The 24,775-nt window shown below is 35.5% G+C and overlaps 1 protein-coding gene across 1 annotated transcript in view; it reads left to right on the plus strand.

Annotated features, from left to right (window-relative positions):
- The window catches only part of LOC105211162 (uncharacterized), a 271,702-nt gene that overhangs the window by 198,818 nt on the left and 48,109 nt on the right, over nucleotides 1-24,775 (plus strand). The window lies entirely within an intron of this gene.

Genomic DNA, 24,775 nt, shown 5'->3' on the forward strand with positions numbered 1-24,775 from the left:
AGTTGCCAAATGACAACAACAGAAGCTCCCCCAATGGACGACTAGAGCGTGTCCTCCTCTTACATACAAATATTTGCAGTGCCACAAAAGTGAGAACAAATGAAGTAGTATATTAAAAACTTGCTCGCACAGCATTACAATTAATGCGAGAAACTTTTGTGCGAGCAAAGCACAAGTTGCCAGCAAACAAAAAAATCATTAAATAAATAAATAAACGTGTAAACAGAGAACAATGTATCTGACAACAGTGTTGCTAAAATGTAAAAGCGCACTAAGTTATATAAATCGTTGGTGAATCAGAGACTGCAGCGTCGTAAGTAAACAATGCTACAAAAGCTTCGAGGTAGCGGAAGAGCTTGTGTGGGAAAGAGGGAGTGATAGAGGATTTAACTATATTTCATTTGGTGCTGGGAATTAGCGCAAACTTTAGAAGATATGACTAGTAAGCTTTCAACTATAACTGAAGCTTTCACTCAAAGCTTATTTATTTATTAAAAGCTCTGAGATCATTTTTCTAGAAAAACATTAATTCAACTTCATGTGATTAAAAATATTCACAAACTGAAGAAAATGATCGAAGCTTTCACACGAAACTTTTCTTTTGTTTCAAAGCTTCTGTGAAAGCATCATTTCAACTTCATGTGATCAAAAACATCCTCGAGAATAACTTTGAGAGAAAATTATAGTTTTGTTAAAAGTCTTTAACTGTTGTTTTTTTTATCAAAAAGCTCAAGAGATTAGTTCTATCGAAATACAGTTGTAATAGATGAAATAGCTAAAACCTTACACAGAAAGCTCTTTGCTGGCAAAAGCTTCTTTTTGTTTCGTATAAAAAAGCTCTTAAATATTGATTGAAACCCAGTTGTATTAACACTCTAATCGTTAGTTCATTTCAATTTCAAAAAGATACTTAAACTTGCATTGCTAAACTACTTTCTTCATCGTTCATTTCTAGATGGTTGAGTGGAAAAGCTTTTTCGTGAGTTCAAAGATCCCACAGCCACCAGAAAACGTTTCTACTCCCACACAACTTCATATATCCTAATATACATATCCAGTTATATATAATATTTAAGCACATATTATATATAATTACGCTAGAGGTGACTCAACTCCTTTCAAAAATCACAATTAATATGTACAACGAATCTTAATAAATCGTGTACGGGTATGATTATATGTACATACTTAAAACAACACGAAATTTCAGCGTTGAGCAGTGCAAGCCATGCTAGATATGTACCTCGCAAAAGCGCTTCCGTACGCGTTTGCCTTTTAATGTTCTTGCCACAAATTCAACAACTTCGTCCAGGCAGTTGTGGCAACGGCAACTCCCGGCTGACAGCCGAGGGAGGCACATCATAACCGGAAGAGTCGTGACACGTACACGCGCTTACCTGGTGTCGTTGAGACTGTTTGTAGCTGCCGTGTGCTGGCGGCAGGATAACTAGATAATCAGATGAACAACTAGCGAACGTGGATGGACGTGCGTGCGCGTAACTTAAGGCGTGAGAGTATATAATCAACGACGGATGGTCGGTTGTTGTCAGCTGGCGAGCAGTGGGCGCAGTGCTTGAGTTTGGAGGCGAATATAACTTTAAGTATGAAACAATGTGACCGGGTGAGAAAATGTAGTCGTAGTTTATTACCTTGGGAGAAGCTTATTTAGGGTAGCGTGGGATAACGCAGTTATAGGCTTACGTATTTACGTAATATATTTTTAACTGCTGATAAAAGGAATATGGAATTTATTTTCTGTAAATTTCTTAATTCAGTAGACGAGAATGTTAAGTTCAACAGCTGAGAATAAACTCGCACAGTAATATTTCATATTTCAGAGATCAATCTTGAGCCGAAGAACTTATGAGAGTTAAATTTATTATTTTGCTGAGCCCGAATAAATATTTTATAGTAAGTGTCGGAAAGCTCGTTTTCTCTTAAAAACTATTTTGATGAAAGCTCGCTACATTAAAGCTTTCGACAAATGAAGATATATATTTTTCAAATATTTCTGATCTCGTTTCTCTACTAGGCTAGGATAGAGGTTTTTATTTTTATTGTTGCAAAATTTTATTTCTCACAAACTTTGATGAAAGCTCGTTAAAGCTTTCGATAATAGAATTAAAAAAAAAACTTTTGCTGAAGCTTTCACTCAAAGCTTATTTAATTATTAAAAGCTCAGGGAGCATTTTTCTTCTTATTTTTTTATGTTTGCAAAGTTTTATTATTTGATGAAAGCTCGTTAAAGCTTTCGCCAATAAAATAAAAATATAGTATCAGTAGATTGGTTTGAAATTTGCTATTTATTCTTCATTTATACTTAATTATAACAGTTTTCAAATAAAAATGTAATTGAATAAATAATATCTTACTTTTTCGAAAGCTTTTGCAAAAAAAAAAATTGAAAGCTCTCAAACTCAGCAATTTTGTTAAGCAAGTGGCCACAACTAACCGTGCAACAAAAGTGTTATTTTTTCTTTGAAATTTTCATATCAAAATAGAATAGCACCGCCACACCACAATTCACCGTTAAACTGGCGCCATGTTTGTTTGCTCAAAGCGAGTTTTTTTATAAATCCTTTATAGACATTTCTTTCCATTAGCCAATATTTACTTTGAAAAATTGAAAATACGCTAAAAAGCAACGTGTAGTCAGCGTGACAATAACAACAACAACAACAACAAACAATAGCACATTTATTTGATTGCTCACCTGCGGCGTAATTGGATTTTTTTATAGTGGCAATACACAGTTTGATACTTTGGCATTCGAGCAGCGAATAAAGCGCACATACATACTTATGTATATTTATATATATATTCACACCTACACAAATGGCTGAGATGTTGTTAGAAATCAGCTGGCGGTAGCATGTGCCCGCCATGCAGAGCGCGTTCAAAGATGTTAGAAAAACAACAAATGTGCGTGTGTGTGTGTATTGTTGCTGATTCCCGCTGGAGTGGCAGCGTCAATATGTATGTCTATAGCTGCATGTACAGGTGCTAGTGAGTTAACGACGCATCTTCAAAAATCGTTTAATAATATTGCCTGTGGCGCAGCCACCCACACCCACATACACACAGACATCCAACAGCAGTCAGGCAGGCAGGTGTAAAGTATTTGAACTGGAAAGAAAAGCGAATGAGCTTTAAATGAAGAGCAATGAAGAGCGTGCGGTTGACTGTGCTCACCTCTTAACAATACGTAATCGCGACGTACAAGTGCACACGGCAGACACCCGTGGCGTTAAATGAGTTCAATGTTTATGCGTCTACGAGTGTGTGTGTGTGTTGGGTTTGAAATCTGCAGTTTAATTACTGTCTTCAGTCTTTTTCTTCTCACTGCGTTTTGTCATTTGTTTTTTCTTTCTTTTCTCTCATACTTTTTTTCTCCACGCTTGACGCCTATAAGTAGGCAAGCGTGCATGTCGCTGAATAATTTTGCGTTAGAAAAAAGCCAGACAAATATTTGTTACGCGTATTTAGGTGTGTGTGTGTGTACCGAAAGGCAAAATGTCGCGCATTTTTCTGTGTGTGTAGGCGTAATCACAGTCAGCCATACCTGTCTAAATGCGTCTGCTTGAAAATTCCCCTAAAACATTGCACACGCTGCATTCGTCGGAAATCATAAATTATTGTTGCAAGTATTTGAAATTTTTTCTTGCGGCTAGAATGTTATTTATAGATGCCCAGTAAGCCATAAGCTTTAAAAAATATATATTTTTAAAGTCATTGTTATCACCTTTATATAAACGAAAGTTATACACCATGAGTGATATTAGTTTAATAAATTTAAAAAATAATTTATATAATCGATTAAACTATATAAATAAAAATATTTGACTACACCAAAAGAGGATAAGTTGCGCTCTAATCTCACTTCATCTCATTAACTATGAATTTATCTTTTTATTTTATTCCATTCTACCTCACCTCAGCGCTCGAACTGGTACTTGAAGACATTACTTTCAAATATCGCTTGATTTTACCTCACTTCGGCTTATCAGCATGCCAGAGACTCTGCATAATTCCAAAAATGGCTTACTGGTTCATGATTTTGAATATGATTTCCATACATATTTGTACCTCAAATACCTGTCTGTGTCGTGACTAATTTTCATGCGTGTAAACGCCCAGGCAGTCGACTGTTATGCAAAATTATGATTTGAAATAACGCTGTAGTAAATACACAGGCGCAAATATATAGATATATATATTTCGCACATTTCATTTTGTTTATCTAACTGTGAAATATATAACAATTATACGCTGTCTCATAATAATTTATGAGACACATACGGCTGTAGATGGACAATGGAATAACATAATTGCTTGTAAAAGAGAATATTCATTTCAATACGTGTAAATGCAATTATTTTATATTATACTGGCCTCCTCTCTAGTGCTCTAGTTACAGATCTTGTTATATAGATATATCGTTGAAAACTTTAAAATTTGTAAACAGTTGGCAACCCTCTTAAGGGGTTACATGGTTTTCGTGTTTCAAAAAATCGATTTTTTGTTTGTTACTTATTAATTTCAACAACATCTCAAGAATATTATCCTAAATTTTCAAGTCGATCCGAATAATAGTTTCGGAGAGACAGCCTTTGGAAGGTGTGTGCTCCAAGTCAGGTATTATTGTAACTCAAAACTAAAAAAAAAAAAACTATTTTCAAAGTCGGTTGTCAAATGTTCTCGAAAACTACTCAACCGATCTTGATGAAATTGCACAGATATTCGAGATGCAATTTACTCTTGCTTGAACGAAGGATTTTTTCAATTACAACTATTTAAAAAAACCCAAATGTCAAGCAAGTTTTACTGAAAAATTTAGTTTTTTGGAAAAATGTCTGCTAAAATTTCAATTTTTCCTTCGTTCAAGCACGAAAAACACTAATTTGTGTTTTTTCATTTTGGATGATCCTGTCAGGAGTTATGCTGACAACGCAGACGCACCTTTTTTCCGAGGCGTCACAATGGAGGAGTTTTAATTTTTTTTTTTTGAAAATTTCGGAAATTATTCTTTAAATATGTGTGGGATGTCCACAATAATAATAAATGATTTATAATTCTTAAGTAGGATGTGTGTAGCGGCTGCTGCGAGATCACCAGAAAAAGGAAGGATCGAACAGATGATATTTCAGTGTTGCCATATCAGCATCAAATAATTATATTGCAGGGTTGCATTTTAGTTGATGATGTTGATTGAAGTTTGGCCTTGCCACAACACTCCCCCCTATGCGGGAAAGCGAAAACGTACTCGTCGTCCAGATTTTGTTTGATATTCCTTCTGCTTAGTTGTTTGATTGAATGGGGTTTGTTTATCCTCTGCGACGAAAGTTGACTTTGAAAAATTTGTCATTTCGTTTGACTACGGGAAATGGTCCCTCGTATGGAGGTTGAAGAGGCTGACGAATTGCGTCATTGCGTACGAAAACTGATGGCGTTGACTATAAATTCTTTTCCACGAACGGTGCATGCGCTGAGTTATTTGTTGTTGGTGACGGCTTCAGTGCCTGCATGCGTAAGCGTAAATTTTGGACGAATTTGCATTCGTTAGTGTTGTGCGTATGTTTTTCGGAAAAGAACTGACCAGGTAATCGAAGAATGTTTCCGTAAACCATTTCTGCGGGTGTCGCTTTTAAGTCCTCTCTCCATGAGGAGCGAAAACCTAAAAGAATTAGTGGGAGTACTTCGACCCATTTGTCTGTCATGTAGCATTTTATTGCTGTTTTTAAAGATCTATGCCACCGCTCTATAAGCCCATTTGACGCTGGGTGATATGCGGTTGTACGTAAATGTTTTACGCCTAACAGTCTGGAAAGATCTCGGAAGAGTGCAGATTCAAATTGTCTGCCCTGATCCGTTGTTATTCTACTCGGTACTCCAAATCTGGCGATCCAGTGTGTGTAGAAATTGAATGCTATTGTTTCTGTCGTCATGTCTTCGAGCGGGTATGCCTCCAACCACCGGGAATGGCGATCGACTATAGTCAAGCAGTAACGATATCCCTTGCAAGGTGGTAATGGCCCTACAATGTCCATGTTGATATGGTCAAATCGTTGTTCCGGTAACATAAATGTTGATAGTGGTGCTCTGTTGTGGCGTTGTACTTTGGATCTTTGGCATGGGATGCACTGCCTGGACCATAAGCAGCAATCTTTTCGGAGACCAGGCCATACTTTTTTGGTGCTTACATCGCAAAAGATTTCTATATCTGTGCCTGGAATCGAGAAAGTTTTCATTGTAAGGCAATTCGAATCAAGTAAACCTTTGAATTTTGAGTCGGACTTTTGACTCTCCGCAAGTTTGGCGAAGTCGAGAGTGTTTGGAGTATGTATGGCGTCGATGCGTGACATTGTATCAGCTACTATGTTGTCTTTTCCGGGGATGTATCGAATGTCTGTTGTGAATTGTGCGATAAATTCAGAATGACGCACTTGACGCACTTGACTTAAAGACAAGATAGAATTTTCTTACATAGAAAAAAATATTCAAAATAGGCCTTGTTTTACCCGACAAAACCCATGTAACCCCTTCACAGCTAACCTGCTTTAATATTGTCAATTTGATAACTGTAATTTGATCATTTAGTTCTTTTAACAACTCATTGAAATTATTTTTTAAACAAGTGGCAACTCTATTAATAATATTTAATTTGATAACAGTAAGGGAATAATTTATTAAACTTTTGTATTTTATTGAAATATATTTTTCAAACATGTGGCAACACTCCTAAAAATATAATATAAATAAGCTTTCATCAAACTTATTAATTATACATATCAAATATCATTGCAGTAAAAATCGTTTTATAATTTTTTGCTCAAAATTTTCGAAAAGGTGGCAACCTTCTAACTAATTTTTTTTATATTCAAATTCAAATCATCAAGTTATAAAATTGATTTAGCTTTCACTATGTTGATTCTTTTTATATTACAAGTGTGACGCAATTTGGTTGCGCTACACAATTTCGTTGCGGTCGAACGAGCTCACTTCGGTACCTGAAGATATTTCACTACAAAAATTTATATCATATATGATTTGCTAATGTAAGACTTTCATGAGAAATAAATATTTCCTAAATTAAATTAATGATCTACATGGCGTATGAGTGACATTTTTATTTCTGCACTAATAATTTCCTTCACATACAAATATGTTATTTTATATAATTTATAACAGCATTAAAGTTATAGTTTTAGGTCTCAATTCGCTGTTTTTTATTCGATTTCAACAGCATGCAGTCCACATTAGAAAACCCAATACTTAATTAACTCTTTACACTAGAACCTCAGAAGCCATTGCTCACTTAATTTTAGTATCAGTCTACTCGATGTATATTTCATATATACGACGACGATACAAAATGTATTTATGTAGTTTTACTACCTCACCCCTCTCACCTTATCTCACCATTAAAGTTGAATTAAACTAACAACGCTTCCGCAGTCTACCCACTTAATTGAGCAGCGAATAGGTGGAAAATTAAGAAATCGTAATAAATTACTTTCCACTGATAAAATGAACGCTTCCAGCGACATTTTGCCGAGAAAATTACTAAGAAAATATAATTATCTCTAAATATTACTCACATTTATAGCGCAAAACGATAGATTATTACACCGCTAATACTTTAGACTTGTCCATTCGAGTCAACGTCATACTTTCCGCTTTTCGCCGGCTGCGTATGCTTAACTGCTTCTTATGATGCTTATGCTTAGCGCTAGTGGCGAGTAGAGTGGAGAGTAGATAGTGTGGCTTAATGGACGTCATAGACTCAGCATCGCTTGGCGTAGCACCGTTCAAGTGGAAGTGAGTGGCAAAGAGCAAATTGCTCCGAGGACTACATGGCGGCTGAAAATTGCTAGCATCTTAACGAAAGCAATAGCGTTAATTCATATGACGCGCTACAAATTATATTTGTCGCATCAGCGAGTAAGAAATTATAAAATTGAACTTAACGTAACGTAGCGCCGCAACGCCTCAAGCAGAAGCCAAAAAGTGGCAAGAAGACGCGGTTTTTGCCGCCTCCAAAGTCAAACCACTGTGATGCCATGGCGTGTATAAGCATGTACGTATATTTAAGTGTCTAAATGATGAGCAGACGGCAAGTGAAGTGTGAACACACACACGCATACACACAAGTATGTATAACACTTTGTCGCGCTCTGTGCCAGCAAGGCAGCCATTTAAATGCTATGCAAAGCCAAGATGGTGTTGGCGCATAAGAAAAAAAATCAAAAAACAACAACAACAATTGTAGACTTTAGCTAACGGAAGCGCTGTGGCGACGACGCGTCGTTGGCTGGTGGCAGGCTTCCGTATACTTTACATGCGGCTGCTTGCCAGCATACAACACAAACAGCAGCTGTGTTGTTGTTGTTGCTATCGTTGCTGTGTATTCGTGGAAATGCAGCAAAAAGCATGTGTCTGCTTAATCTAAGTGTGAGAAAATTGACGCTTAAGGACATTTTTCACTCGATTACATGATGGCGGACGTCGTTGTTCTTTGCTGCACTGTGGCATCGTGGCAGACAGACTGCAGTGGAGACAGCAGCGCCACTGCAGCAGCACTTGGCTGTCTTCTGCTTGCGCTCGCGTGCATACATTCTGTTTTTAGTTCTTCGCTTCTATTCCGCTTGGCATTTGTTTTTGCTGCAGGCAAATCGCAGCATCATAGCTGTCATGCTATTAAATGTTCCCTTGAAAATCTTGGAGACAGCGCAACAAAAACTACAGCAACTGCAACAGCAACAACAACAATTTTTGTGACGCTATTTTTTTTAATTTACACAGCTGGCTGGCGATATGGTATAACAAGCGTGTGTGCATCCAAGGTCGCTTCTTACTTGTTTGTTTGCTGTTGTTTTTGTAATTTTGTGGCCTTTAGTTGTTACAAAATTTTGCCTTAATCTATTCACCGTTAAGGCTTATGAAAATATAGTAACATTGTGTTGTTTAGTTATTTCAGTAGTAACAGAAAATACAGGGTGTTTCATAAAATTTCGAAATTATAAATATTTTTCTATTTTAAAAAAATTCAGAACACTGTCTAATGGCAACCAAGTTACATAAAATTAATAATAATATTACACATATGTTGATCTTGATTATTTCATGCGATATTATTTTAATTTGAATTATCAAAATTTTCGATTTGTTTAAGTGAAAAAAATTAGAAAAAAAAGTTTTAGTCGAAATTTATTTTGTGTGTAAATTTTGCTGTAAAATTTACATTTTTGAAAAATATCGCATGCGATATAAAAATACATATCACATTCAAAATCATATATCGCATGCGATATTTTTATATCATAAAAAATTACAGTAAAATTCCACACAAACTAAATTTTGACATACTATTTTTGAATGTTTTTTTTACTCTAAAAAAATTGTGAAGCCACTTCATTGCCTTTTCAAGATCCACTATACATTTGTATAGATCACAAGTGCCCCACCACAATTATTCTTCATATTTAGCCCATTAAAAATACATTTAGTGCGCTACTTTTATAAGTAATTTCCGCTCATAACTATATTTACAACTTTCATAACCATAAATTATTCCGTAATTAATTGTGATTGATATGATAAGCGTAACTGAAGCATAACGGGCACACGAAAAAGGCACCCACGCACCGGAAATGCCATAAATTGCATCTTTCAAGTTTTCACCATAAAATGTGATAAAATGAAAGTGGGCGAAAAGAATACATTGTTTGGTTAAAAATCTGAAAGTTTTGCTTTTAACCAGGTACTGTAGTTGGAGACTCGTTTCAACTGATTTACTGTTATTGCTTTTTCTATTAATGTTACTTTGTAAGAGTGCTTCATTTGAGGGCAAAAAAAATATTTCCTGAAAACATTGGAAATAAGTTACTCATATTGGAGAAGACATTATAGTGGACTTCAATGATAAGTTGGATATTGAGTGAGTAACTACTGACACCTTGCAATATTTTAAATATTATGACGAAATAACAAAACTAATATTCAAAAAACTATAAAACAAAAAAAAAAAAAAATTAAATTTTTGATATTTTTTTGCTCATTAACTGCTTTGCTAACGTCACTTTAGCGAATCTTCCCACGAGAGCGTACAATCGAGACAGAATCCTTGGTATAATTAGTTTACAACTATTATTTTATTTATTTGCAGCTCCTAAGAAAAACCTAAGCATATCTTTAGGGGCTATACCAGTGTAACATTTTCAAAAAATCGATTTTTTTACATTTTACTTAATCGATAGTTTATACTTTCAAAAATATCCGCTGAAAGCGGTATGATAGTATCTTGAATAGTTTTTCAATGACAACGTTCTAAAGAGCGATCGCTCGCTGGTATAAGCCGCGATAGTCAAAACTTTAAACGCGTTTTTCTCGAAACACCATTTCTCAAAATTGCCGACATCATAACTCAAAGAGAAATTTACCGATCGACTTTACATTTAAACTAAGTATTCTTGAATATATTTACTATACAATGAGCTACGATCTTTTTGACTTCTTGAAATGTGGCATTAAAAAAACGAAAATTTTTTACCTGAAAAACGACAATTTCTTTTAGAAATACGCCATTTTGTTAATTGTTGATATTTTTCAAAAATCGTAGGTCATTTTATAGGAAATATATATTTAACTTTAATAACGTTATTGAATTTTTTTATTTCAGCCACTCATTCGGCCATTCCGAAGACAGCATATAACTCCGTTATTTTTCAATATTTTTTTAAAAATAAAAGAATCTTAAAATATAGCTGAAAATATACCTTATTACTTTCCAAAAAACTTCGAAACAATCGATCGAGTACTTTCTTTTAAAATAATTCAGGAAAATCGCATAATTTTTCATTGGTTAAGCTGAAATAGCCCGTTGAATACTCATTTGACTTTTCTTTAAGGGTCAACAAATTATGGAAGCTCCCTCATATATATATTTCAGCACGGAAACGTGAGAACAACACATAGCCCATTGATTCATTGATATATGTGCGTTAGGTTTAAAAATTTATGTTTTTAGTAAATCAGCAGGGTTTCCTAATATATTTCCAATAAAAGTTCCAAAAACATTGCCCAATGTTGGTTCTTAGTTGATTGTTTTGTCGACTGAAAAGGGAGCTCGAAACAACATTTCTCCCCAAGAGGTCGCACTTAAGCATTTATTAGGTTATTTTTGTTCTCAGATTAAAAAAAAAAATGTTCGACCACATGTTTTTAAATTATTTTCTAATTTTATTTGCCGACACACACTTTAATTAATCAAAGCAATTAAACTGAAGTGAAGTCGACAGGTGTCAAATATTCTTCAAAAGCTATTCGCTCACTGAACTCTTTCGGTTTAGTGGCATGCTATCATCGCTCTACACTATTCACTACTAGTAATCAAGCCATACATTTAATCATCTCTAAATTTACATATTCTTATATAATTAATTATATATTATATTCTCTGGGATTTCGCAACATGAAAGCTGAAATGTCCCTAAGCAACTTCAGATGTTTTAAAACCATTTACTTTAAACGAACTTCTTATTTAATTATCTAATGTATTTCTCTAAAATAAACTTTGTGGTTTGCGACTTCACTACAATGTTTCCACCAACGCCTAAGGGTAGGCAACATATAGTTTGTGTTTCTTCAATAGTCAACAAATAGCCATAAAATGTGGTCTACATTTAGTATAAAATTACACAAATAGTTAAAGAAAACTTCGTTAGAAATATAAAACGTATGCCGGAGTCTTATTTAAGGCATTTTCAACGCCAATTTCAAAGAAGTACTTCAAATTTAACAACTTCTTAAGTAAATTTGTATGCAAATGAGAACGATTAGTACTTTAGAGTCAAATAGTTTTCCTTAGAACTTCGTTTGCCCTAATTTTGCTGCGCCAAAGTTTGCACAACTTGCATGCATTCAATGAAAAATTTGCACTTGCATTCATATGTGGCGCATATGTGAAAATATTTTCTAGCAAAATGTGAAATAATAAGGATTTATACAATATACATATATATTCGTATGCACTTCTAATGGTTTCTGCATAGTAAGCCACATTAAATGTAAGTTTATTCATCCTTTGCATTTGCATGTATGTGTGTTTGTGTGTTAGCACATTTGTTTTTCAGCCAATGGCGCCTGGCGACTTTATTCGATTTGGCTTAAAACTTTCGCAGTTTACTCTCAAGAACTCTCTCGTGCAAACTTTAAATCATTTCGTGTTTTTCATTTCAAAATTTTGCACAATTCCAATGCATTTATCTTTGACTTCATAGCAGCGAAATGTTTTGCACATTTATTTATGCACTCGCAACATGTTGCACCGAGAGTATTATAGTTTTGTTCACATAATGGTTGTTTGTAAGACCTAAAAATAAACGAGTTGTATATAGAGTTATATATAAGACAAGTTGCCCTATCATTTAACTTTGGTGAACACATTGTCTTTGGAAGTCTATTACATATTAAGAAAATAGGAGAAATCGGCTAATAACCACGCCCACTTTCCATACAAAGGATATGTTCAAAAGTACTAAAACAGTGTTAACTCACTAAATAGAAAAAGGTCAGAACTATTAAATTGGGAAAATATGTATTCTTCAGAAGAGCTATACTAGTTTAGTATAAAAAGTGGAAAATTCCGCCTTTTTTCCGAGCGCTACAGAGCTCGAATCTGGCAATACTATACATCTTTGTTCGGTCTTGACAGAACCTAAAAATGACGGTATGTATGATTAGTTTGTCAGCCGTCCGAAGAGCTGTGACGACGAATACCGATCAAATCATGGAAAACATCGAGTTAGATCGGCATGTGGCATCTCGTCACATCGCCCAGGAGATGGGAGTTAGTCATCAAACCATTTTAAACCATCTACAGAAGCCTGGATACACAAAAAAGCTTGATGTTTTGCGGCATGATTTGACGCAAAGAAACCTTCTGGACCGAATCAACGTCTGCGATATGCTGTTGAAGAACTCGACCCATTTTTGAAGCGGATGGTGACTGGCGACGAAAAATGGAAGACATACGACAATATCAAGCGAAAACGGTCGTGGTCGAAGGCCGGTGAATCGTCCCAAACAGTGGCCAAGCCGGGATTGACGGCCAGCAAGGTTTTGCTGTGTGTTTGGTGGGATTGGAAGGGAATCATCCACTATGAGCTGTTCCCATATGGCCAGACGCTTAATTCTGCCATCTACTGCGAACAACTGGCCCGCCTGAAGCAAACGATCGACCAGAAGCGTACAGAATTGGCCAACAGGAAGGGTGTAGTGTTCCACCAGGACAGTTTGGCGTTGTCCACACACTTCGTTGTTGACTGGTCAGAAGCTACGGGAGCTCGGATGGGAGGTTTTATCACATTCACCATATAGCCCGGGCATAGCGCCTAGTGATTACCACCTGTTCCTGTCCATGGCGAACGCCCTTGGTGGTGTAAAGTTGAAATGAAAAGAGGCTTGTGAAATGTGGCTGTTCGAGTTCTTCGCAAATAAATAAATAAAAATAGGGCGCTTCTACGAGGGGGGTATTATGAAGTTGCCGTCAACTCCCATATACTATACAAATTTTCGTTATTCTAGTGGACTTTATGCCGAATATGCTGGAGGAATTGTGTGTTCTCTTGATAAAATTAAATAAATCAATTGTGAGAGCATAAAATATTCGGTTACACCCGAACTTAGCCATTCCTTACTTGTTTCTTATTTTATTTTATATTTTTCCTTTACATAACAAACAAACACCCACACAGCTGGTGAATGAGCGAATGATTTGCAATGCTGTAGCCGCTAAGACTACTTGGTAAAGTTCTCGAAAGAAGTCAACTTCAAGCAGCAAAGTTACAACAGGCATACACTTCATGAGTGGATGTGTGTGTGTGTGTGTGAATAACTGCAGCAATACTGTAATTTCTCAAGCCACAAAAGCCAACAATAAACTTATATCGGTTGCAAGCCGTTGCAGTCGATGGCAGCAGCACTGCTGAGGTGGTCGTTTGATGACTTCATTCACAGGCGAACATGCAAACAACTCTTGCAGCTCGTTGCAGTTTCGTGCGCTGCCTGCGCTGACTGTTCGCTCGCTCGGTTAGTTGGCTAGTTATGACAAGCTGCCACTTCTCTCGGATTCTTCGATTGATTTGTTTCTTTAAGTTTTTGCTGCAACAACAACAACAACTACAATGTACGGCGTTCGTTTGTTGCTTGCGCTGACAAATATTTGCGAAAGTAACGAGTTTGTTCAACAATTCGAATTATATAACCCATGCACTTATTGCTCACACAATTGTACTATTTAGTGTAAATACAATTTGCACGATTGATTTTTCGTACGAATTTCGTCCAACGCCGCACGCAAACTCGCCGCTCCAAGTAGTTGTAAGTAAGCTTATAAAAATAGCGAGTACTCTCGTTTGTAGCGCAGGAAGTTTGTGGGAAAACTTTCTGCAAGTTCTTAAAAAATGCAAGCTTACAAAGTTATTATGATTTTAGTTCCTTTTTTTATAAGTTTCGTTTGGAAATTTGCATGGCTTTTAAAGTTTTGGGCACCACAATACAAGCTTATTGGGCAATTACGTGATTTTTTTGAGTTTTTGTGACTAAAATTATAATGGTTGTGTCAAATATATTGATTGCATAAACAAGTATTGTGCAAGCAATTTATTTATATTGTGCAATAAACTTGACTTTTGGTGTTGGAAACTATAGCAGAGTACATCGTGATGTTGGCTGCAAATCAGTACTTAATGCGCTGAGGAGTAGAAACTTTTTGAAGGCAAAATCTAAGTGTACGAACTAAAAATCTGTTCTTGATTCTCTAAGTTCGTTGCCTTACAATTTATCGCTGTTATAAAAAAATAAACCCTTTGTTAACTATTTATGGTTGTTGATTTTGTTTTTGTAGCGGAAGAAAACAATTCGTAAATAAATTTGGATACGTTCAGCGTCTTAGGCGCGACTGTTCTCATAATTAAAAGGTTGTTTATTCGTCTATACTAGGTTATGGATACTCATATAGTTGCTAGAAGCCTGTTTGTGCTCACAAAAGTGGATTTCTATAATTTTTATATTGCTTAAACTTGTTTTGAAACATTTGGAGCAGAATTCACAGTCATTAGTTAACCAATGACAACAGCTTAACCAATTACTTTTCATTTACAATGCTTGGTTAAATATTACAATTAATCTCTCTCTTAGATACTGACTTAGAGTTCTAGACCAATAGACTAATTTTTTGTATGAAACAAGAGGTAGTGACATTTTTCACTTTTTTGTAATAAAAAAACTTACAGCGGAAGTGGCTATAAAGCTATAAAAGTAATGGTGGATATATTGCTTCGGTGCTACTAGTCTGGAGTTCAATGACTACACGCTTCAGGATGGCAAAGGAATGCTTATCTTCACTATCAGCGGCATCGTGTTATTTCAAGATTATACTGGTCTGGGTGCCGAGTCATATCGGAATCGCGTTAAATTGTAAGGCTGATGAAGTTAGACACGTCAGTCTCACCAATAGAAGCATGGGAACAATTAGGAGCACCGCTTTGCTATTTTGATTTACCACTCGACTGTTGGGCATCAGTTGAACTAGACAAGCGCTGGGCAGCTACTAACATTTACTCAGTAATCAGATCCAACTTATTTATTTATAGGTTACCAAAGATCTAACTCGAAAGAGTTTTAACTGGTCATTGTCCCAACATAATCAACGCTGTTAGATTGAAAATCTCAGCGAATGCTAACTGCTGAAGCTGCCTGGAAGAGGATGAGTTTGGAATCATCTCATCACTTTCTTCTAGAATGTGCGGCCTTTGCAAGATTTTTTGAATTTCCCTTTCTGGAACAGCCGCGTGAACAACGGATATAGAAGTAAATAATCGTCAAGTCTTAATATCTAATCCAAGGTGTGATTCTTGCTCACAACGGATTGTATTTCATAGCCTAAGTGTGGCTTCCTACCTAACCTATGTAAAAAATAAAATTAATGTATCCCAACGCTATTAATAAAAATATTTTTTGTTATGGTACGAGTTGGATCGGTATTGAACAAAAGGACTAAAGCAACGTCATCCATAATATTAAGAAATAGATACTTTGATATCATATATATGTATTTATAGATATTTCACCGCTGCTTTTGGATCATTGTTTTAAAAAATTATGGGAGACATTTGGAAGTATCCATTAAGCTGGAGGCCTTGGAAGAGTTAAAAAATTGTTACAGTGGAACTTGCATCACTCGAACTTCTATAATTCGAAGTTCTTCTCGAACTCTTGATTTGGCAATAGAAGTCAAATTTCATACAATTAAAATCTTAACTTAAGGAGACCCCCTTTCTCGGTTTCAAAATATCGATTTTTAATACTCTCGCAACAAAGTTGCTTAGAGAGTATTATAGTTTTGTTCACATAACGGTTCTTTGTAACACCTAAAACTAGACGAGTTAGATATAGAGTCATATATACCAAAGTGATCAAGGTGACGAGTAGATTTTAAATCCGGATGTCTGTCCGTCTGTCCGTCTGTGCAAGCTGTAACTTGAGTAAAAATTAAGATATCTTAATGAAACTTGAAACACATGTTCCTTAAGGCAGTGAGAGGTTTCGAAAATGGGCGAAATCGGACCATTGCCACGCCCACAAAATGGCGAAAACCAAAAACACATAAAGTGTCATAACTAAGCCATAAATAAAGTTATAAAAGTAAACGTTGGAATAAGGGAGCACACTAGGAAGGGGCATATTTGGGTGTAGTTTTTTTGGGGAAATGGGCGTGGCCCCGCCCACAAATAGCTTTTTTTGTATATAACTCGCAAACCAATAATGCTATATAAACCAAACTCTACAGTCGTTTCTTTTAGCCGTTTCCTTATACAGTCCAAAAATGAAAGAAATCGGATAATAACCACGCCCACCTCCCATACAAAGGTTAGGTTGAAAATGACTAAAAGTGCGTTAACTCTCTAACGAGAAACATCAGAAACACTAAATTTTACAGAAGAAATAGCAGAAGGAAGCTGCACTCAGATTTTTTACAAAATGAAAAATGGGCGTGGCATCGCCCATTTATTGGTCAAAAACCATATCTCAGGAACTACTCGACAGATTTCAATGAAATTCGGTATATAATATTTTCTTTACGCCCTGACAATACGGATAAAAAATGGGCGAAATCCGTTTACAACCACGACTACTTTCCTTATAACTCAAATTTGAATTCCATCTGATTCCTTCACTTTATCATGTATTCATAAGGAACCAATGAAGATAGTGGAATAAAACGTTACAACACAAATAGTAGATATCATCTCTGACTTTACTTGAGAAGAAATTGTGGAAAACTGACAACAACTTCTCAAGGCCACAGATATCGGACATGTTGAACTCAGCGCCTAAGGGTAAATTTTAATCGAAAATTTGGGTAAATCTCTCAGATAATTTAATGTAATTCAGAGGAAATGGTTTTCTTCTAATAGTGTTCTGTTAAAAAAATTATTAAAATTGGGTCATAACATATCCTAGATCCCACATACCTCATTATAGGTTTTTCTAAAATACGGTGGGCTTTATTCCGCTTATATGTATTGGTTAATATGTGAGATATCTTAGCAAAATTAAATGAGCGCATAGTCATAGTGTACCCTGCTGGTGAAAATGAAATAATTACCCCAGTCCTCATATAATATATATTACGATTTTCGTTATTATATTAAACTTTATGCCGAAAATTTGTAAGTTTCTTCAATAAATTGCGAGAGTATAAAATGTTCGGTTGCACCCGAACTTAGCCTTTCCTTACTTGATTTTTATTTAATTCGAACCTATAGCTATTCAAAAATGTTCCTTTAAAATTTCAAGTGAAAATTTCAAATACTTTTGAAGATATAGCCAATTTATGGTGGAAGTGTCAGGCGACAGCGAGAGCGCCTCAAAACTTTAAACTCGTTTTTCTCGAGTGGACAAAATAAAATTTGTGTTTCACTTCCAAAATCTACAAATAAATTTATTTGCAAATAATGGCATTATTTAAATATTGTGCCAAAAATAGCAATAACACAGAAGAGAGTGTTGTGAAAGTAGCAGAAAATATTGAGAATACCAAATCTTACAGCATGAAACTTCTGCCAAATATAACACATATATACAAACAAACATACATTTATATAATGCATGCGCTGACTGCAGCAGAGGTAAAAGTTATTTTTCAGCAAAAATATGAACTGTTTACGATAGTTGAATGCGCTGCTGCACGAGGGCACGAAGTAAATCTAGCAGCAGTCAGCATGCATGTATGTGTGGGCGAGTTGCATAATCAAGGAAAAAAGCGAAACGGAAGAAATAATGTCGAATAAGTGAAATCTGTGCGAACGCCATAAATTTTTGCGTACTTGTAAACAAAAAACAAATCAGAAAAGTTTGACGTTGCAAGCGGAGAGGCGATGCTGATGCAAGGGTGAACAGAAGAGATTGAACGTGACGCCTGAAATAAACTAAAGCACACCTTCCGCCACAAACTTAGTAGTTAAAGTAAATCGAATGTAAGCGCCAGAATATTTAAAGAAACTAAAAGTTTCGCAGAATTGAAATTGCAAGAGATTTTAAAAATAAATGCACTGAGCGCATTGCATATAAATAGATGTCACGCAAAAGTTGCATGCAAGAAATTAAAATTTCTGCCATGCGTAGCTATTTTTAGCAGTAAATAAAATACATTCTTCGCAAAATCGCACAAAAATTGTCAACGCTATAAATAACGGCATTTTATGTGGCTTTGCTTTGCGTGGCGTACGTGTCGTATGAGCGACATTTAAGCGACTGCAATCGACACGCAGCACAGCCAACATTGTTGCAGACAGCCAGCCATTAAACTTGTTAACTGATTGCATGCAAAAACAATTTCAAGTCAAACCCAACGCATACACAGGCGCTTACATATGTGTGTGGTGTGTGCGTGTGGTAATTTTATGGTCGCATGTCAGCCGCGCATATACATATCAGCTCACATAGTTGAATACTTTGTGTTGCACAACATTTTAAGGAAACATTGATCAGACGCGGTATTATCAAATGAAAATTACGTTTTTTAGTGTCTCCTACTTTGTTGGAAGAAAGCGAAAATTATAAAATTTTAATGCAAATGACGGCTAAAAATGTGTGCAATATGAGTTGCGAAGTGATGTAAATATATTTGCAAATACAAAGACTATTGTACTATCAGACACCTCATGTTTTTTGTAATTGACTAAATATATGGTTCATTATGAACCAATGAATAATAAATCAATTCTCAGCAAAAAAATATAATTATTTGAGACGAGAAGATTCGTATATCCATTGATATCAACGATAAATCGTAATAAAGCAATCGTTATATTGATTTCTTATGCTCTCTCCAAAATATATATCAAAATCAACACACCCTATAACCATTGATTCAGATCAGTAGTAAGTACTATTCAATATTATTTTGAATCTTTCATACGTTGAAAAATATTCATTTGAAAAATCGCATTACTTTTATAAGCAAACATCCGCCGAACCATCTAGACTTAACAGTGAGTTCAAAGCATTCAGCATGAAATAGTCAAAGGTTATAAAAACTAGTTTTAAATACGCCGTTGCCAATGTACTGAGGATCATAAATCTTGCGCAAAATTTTCCTCTTGAAAACTCCTAGTGTCGTCTCATCTGATGTTGATATCGTCCATGCTTCTGCACCATAAAGCAGGACGGGAATGATAAGCGACTTGTAGAGTTTGATTTTGGTTCGTCGAGAGAGGACTTTACTTTTCAATTGCCTATTCAGTCCAAAGTAGCACCTGTTGGCAAGAGTGATTTTGCGTTGGATTTCGAGCTGACATTGTTCGTGTTGTTGATGCTGGTATATTCTTGTTAAATTAGTGTTGGGGAAGATACAGACTAATATCGCTCAGTTTTAGTGCTATTCGCTTCCAAGGTTGCTATGATAGTATTTCTTTCTTACTTGTAGTTAAATTAATAATAATTTTAAAACTTTTGATAACTTTACTTCGATTACCGTCCGTCTGTCCGTCTGCATGTCCGTGCAAGCTATAACTTAACTAAAAAGTGAGATATCCAAATGAAACTAGAAACACTAAATCTCACAAAAGGTATGACAGAAAGAAGCTGAACTCAGATTTTTTTTTTTTTAATTGTTGTCGCCCACTTATAGGTCAAAAATCACATCTTAGGAACCACTCGACCGATTTCATCGGTTTAAACCGGTTCACAACAACGCCTACTTCCCACATAACTCAATTTTTATTTACTTTACTTTAAAATATATACATTATTAACTAATGCTCATAACGGAATAAAACTGTACACAAATACTGTATATCATCTGAGGCTTCACTTGTGGAAAAATTTTCAAAATCGGACTATACATTTTCATGGTCCCGGATATCGAACAAGAAGAACTCAGCGCCTAAGGGTAATTTTTCACCGAAAATATGGGTAAATCTCTCAGATATTTTAATGTAATTGAGAAGGAATCTTTTTCTTGTAATCGTTTGTCTCTGTACCAAAAATTGTTAAAATCGGGTCATAACTTCCCCTAGATCCCATATACCTAATTATACGTTTCTCAAAAATACGGTGGGCTTGTACCCTATAAATCCTTGGATATAGTGTATATATAGGTGAAACTGAGTGGAATCGGTTCAGCAATTACCTCAGCCCTTATATACTAATTATGATGACTTAGGTTATTTTATTGGACTTTATGCCGAATATATGGGGCAAATTGTAGTATATTTATGAAATTACATCAATAAAATGCGAACTTTGCCTTTCCTTACTTATTTTTAATTATTTAACCCTTAGTGTTCAACACTTTCGGAGCTCTCTTTTCTATTTCTTGACATGTTAAGGCCACCAGCACTCCTTTTTTACTTTTTTTACCATAAAATAAGCTACTATTATATAATTCAACGGAATATATAATAATTTAATTAAACAATTCAACTTTTGTAATGTTGATTATGATTCCCGATCTTTAGTAGTCCCCTCAAGAACACCATACTACAGAGTGAATGTCATGCGATAATTTTTTCCTATTGCCGACAATCGAAGATCTTATTGCAATTTTTGAGTCTTTTTGGAAGAACTTGCTTAACATTACTATTTGCAGTAACTTGCATATTCATGCCTAAATTTAACCAACTAATATCTAAACTATTTTCGCTGAAACATTTTATTTGCAAAAATTTATACACTAGATATAAGCACTAGACGACTACGCCGCAAATGTAGTCCACAACTGAAAAACAAACGCAAAAAACCGACTGTGAATCACAAGCAAGAAGTTACATGAGTGTAATGACAATGTTGCATGACCAAGAAATTGTTGCAACAACAGATTACAAGTCGTTTTTGTGACGCTGTCTGTTTGCGGGTGGCCGTCCGCTGGCCAAGCGACAAGCGACAAAGAATGCGCACAAAAAGCCACAACCTTATGGATTAACAGCGGCGGCGGCAGCAGGCAGTAAATATGTAATTAAAATCCATGAGCAGTAAAAACGATCGCAAACCAAGCGACCGCTAGCATTTAGCCGACAACAAAAAACTGTTTGGGAAATTAGAAAAACTAAGCAGAAACAGAAACAGAACCAGAAACAGTTGTCGTGTGACCGAAGTATGCTATCTTTCTTTCTTTTTGCTGTTGCTGCTGTCATCGCCGGCCTGTATGTCGTTCAACTCATTATGTGACAAACATAAATTTCAAGCAGAACAACAACAAAAACGGCGAACAAAGAAAAAGAACAACAGAATTGTTGTTGCTAGTTAAGGCGGCGGCGGCTGAGCTGCGACGAAACTGGCATGTGGTCACATAAATGTCGACAACGACAGCAACTATGAGGGCGCAAAAAACACTAGCAACAACAACAACAACAACAGCATGTAAGGAAAAAATCGTATACACTTAAATGACAGTTCAGAGGGTGCACCGAAGGCCACCAACTTTCAACCTCAGCCGCCTCAGGCACTGCTGCGAGGCACGAACACAAAGCAAAAACGGAAAACTAATACGACTACAAACGACCGTAAGCTACGAAGCCGCAGCGCCAACAGTAGAAGGAAAAGTCAATGAGCGCTAAGCAGTGTGCAGAGAGGTGGATATTCGGGTGTGTGTGTGCCATACGGTTGCATCAAAAGTAGCATGTAGAGAGTGCCTACTCCGAGCAGTCGAGTCAAACACAACAATGCTCATTGAAGTGAAGCAAGTCTTTGGGTGTTGTTGTTGTTGTTGGTGCGGCAATAGCAGTGCGAGTTGCTGAAGAAAGTGTTGCAATGTGCTGCAAAGCTGCTTTTGACAGCAGAGCCGACAAAACTGGCAAAATGCCTTCTCTGTTTTTTATACCGTTGAACTACGGCAAAGTTTCATTCTTCACTCACAAACACTCTGATATCATAAACATACATTTGTTAAGTGAAAAAATCGCAAGTTTTTGTGCAATCTTCCGACATAGTTGCTGTTGTTTGATACTAAATTGATAAAGCGGTTATCGGATAAGAGGTTTGACTTAGCTTTGGCTTAGAAAATCATTGGTTTCAAAATTATATATATTGGCATTTTCAATAAAAATGCACAAGAGGCTCATTACTTGTGCTAAATTGAAAGAACCGTTCGAAATCCCACCCACGATCCACGATCAGAAACAGGATTTTATTGTTGACCATACATAAATGTGAAACAGATCCGAAGATCAAGATAATAGAAAGGACCGTTAGAAATCGCACCATGTAAACCACGATCTAGTCATAGATCAGAAACAGGTTCTTATTATTGACAAAACATAACTGTGGAACACACCAAAAACAATCGACAAAAACATGATAAATTCTGTGAAATATAAAAAAATGTCTAATAATTCTACTAATCAAAAATCAATATAGTCGGTTCCGTCTATTTGTATTATATATGCATCTAATTAAGACCATCGAGTCAATCTGATTTTATATTATATATCAATTCGCTAAACTACTCAAAGTTCAATTAGAACAGTATTCTAAAACCTGATCTAGGCAAAATTCTTCGAAACAACTTGCATATCTGCTGAATGATCTGATATAAAGATATTGTGTTAATTGAAAACCAATAGCTTGTATCTCCATTGCATATGAATCTATCAGTTCATATGTTATAATTAATAATTGGATATCAAAAGCTTTCTAATAACCTTCAGATTGTAAACTTTGTTTGCTTGTGAAGTCTAACCTTGAGCCTGTCATTTATTAACCCAATTTCAACTAAATCGCTTAAACGATTTTACATTTGTATTATAATGCCAGAAAAAAAATAGTGTTTATAGAACTTCAATCAAACTACTTGCAACCTGTCAATTATGTCTGCATAATGACTGATGTTAAGCTTTTTACCCCGAAGCAATTGTATGTATGTCAAGAACATGGTCGTGGTCTTTGCTGAATAAAACATTTGATTTAATGATAAGCAGATGACCGAGAATACAAATTGTTACATAATTAGGTCAACAAATGCATTTGACATTTCATTCCATATGAACATCTTCACCTTAATCGATTGGAGTCTTTGCTTTAAAGTGTGCAATAATCATTGTTGTAAAATTGAAAATCTATTTTATATATTTTTTTAATTATATTAAATTTTAATTGTGTCTAAGTAATTCGTATATTTTATAAGAAAATCATCATTAAACACTGTTCAAACTGTCTTGAGTTATTTGATAGTACAAAAGTAATAGTAATGATGAAAACCGGTCATTGCAACCCATGAGAGTTTTTTGCTAAATTTATCAGTATTTTTTTTAAATATCGCTATATATTCATTCAAATAAGTACCCGGAAATTTTAAATAAAACACAAAACATCTTATCAATCATCTAAATTTATTATATCCCCTTCAAAATAGGCCCCTTCTGAGGGAATACACTTCTTCCAACGAACAATCCAATCATAGAAACACTTTTTAAAGCTATATTCCGGGATGGCCTTCAGTTCTCGTTGCGAATTAGTTTTGATGTCTTCAATGCTCTCAAATCGGGTTCCACGAAGTGGTAATTTGAGCTTTGCAAATAGGAAACACGTGGCCATATCTGGAGAATACGGTGGTTATTCGATGTTATTTGTTGAATTTTTGTTCAAAAACTCGTTCACAATTATCGCATTCGTGCGATTCACTTTTTAAAGAAAATTCAGACCTTTTGACACCAATCGCGATGCGACTTTCCGTATAGCCAAAACATCAACCAAAATATGACGAGCGGTCTCATCAGACATGTCCATTATTTGAGATAACTATAATGACGATTTTCGAGCACCATTTCCTTTATTTTGTCGACGTTTTCTTCAGTTGAAGAGGTTGTACTGAACGTGGCAAATCGTTCACTTCTGCTCGCCCCTCTTTGAACGATTTAAATCAATCGCAAACTTGAGTTTTCGACATGGCTGAATCACCAAACGTTTTTTCAACATTTCCAACTTTTTGGCACAAGAAATATCGTTTGAAACACAAAATTTCACACAAACCCTTTGTTCAATACTTTTATCCATAGTAAAAATCGCAACGTACACAAAATGTTGACTGGTTCCTAATAACGCCATAGCAAACTAAATGACACATAGCAATAAAAATTGACAGAATAATGGCTGACGTTTGTGCCAACCTGGGAAAAAAAAAATTTTGAAATATTCTTAGCGGGGAAATTTAAATTGTGAATTTCCGGGTACTTATTTGACAGAATCTATTATGACAACAGTAAGTTTGAAATTC

This window comes from Zeugodacus cucurbitae, chromosome 4, assembly GCF_028554725.1.
Source record: "Zeugodacus cucurbitae isolate PBARC_wt_2022May chromosome 4, idZeuCucr1.2, whole genome shotgun sequence".
NCBI classification, from domain to species: Eukaryota; Metazoa; Arthropoda; class Insecta; order Diptera; family Tephritidae; genus Zeugodacus; species Zeugodacus cucurbitae.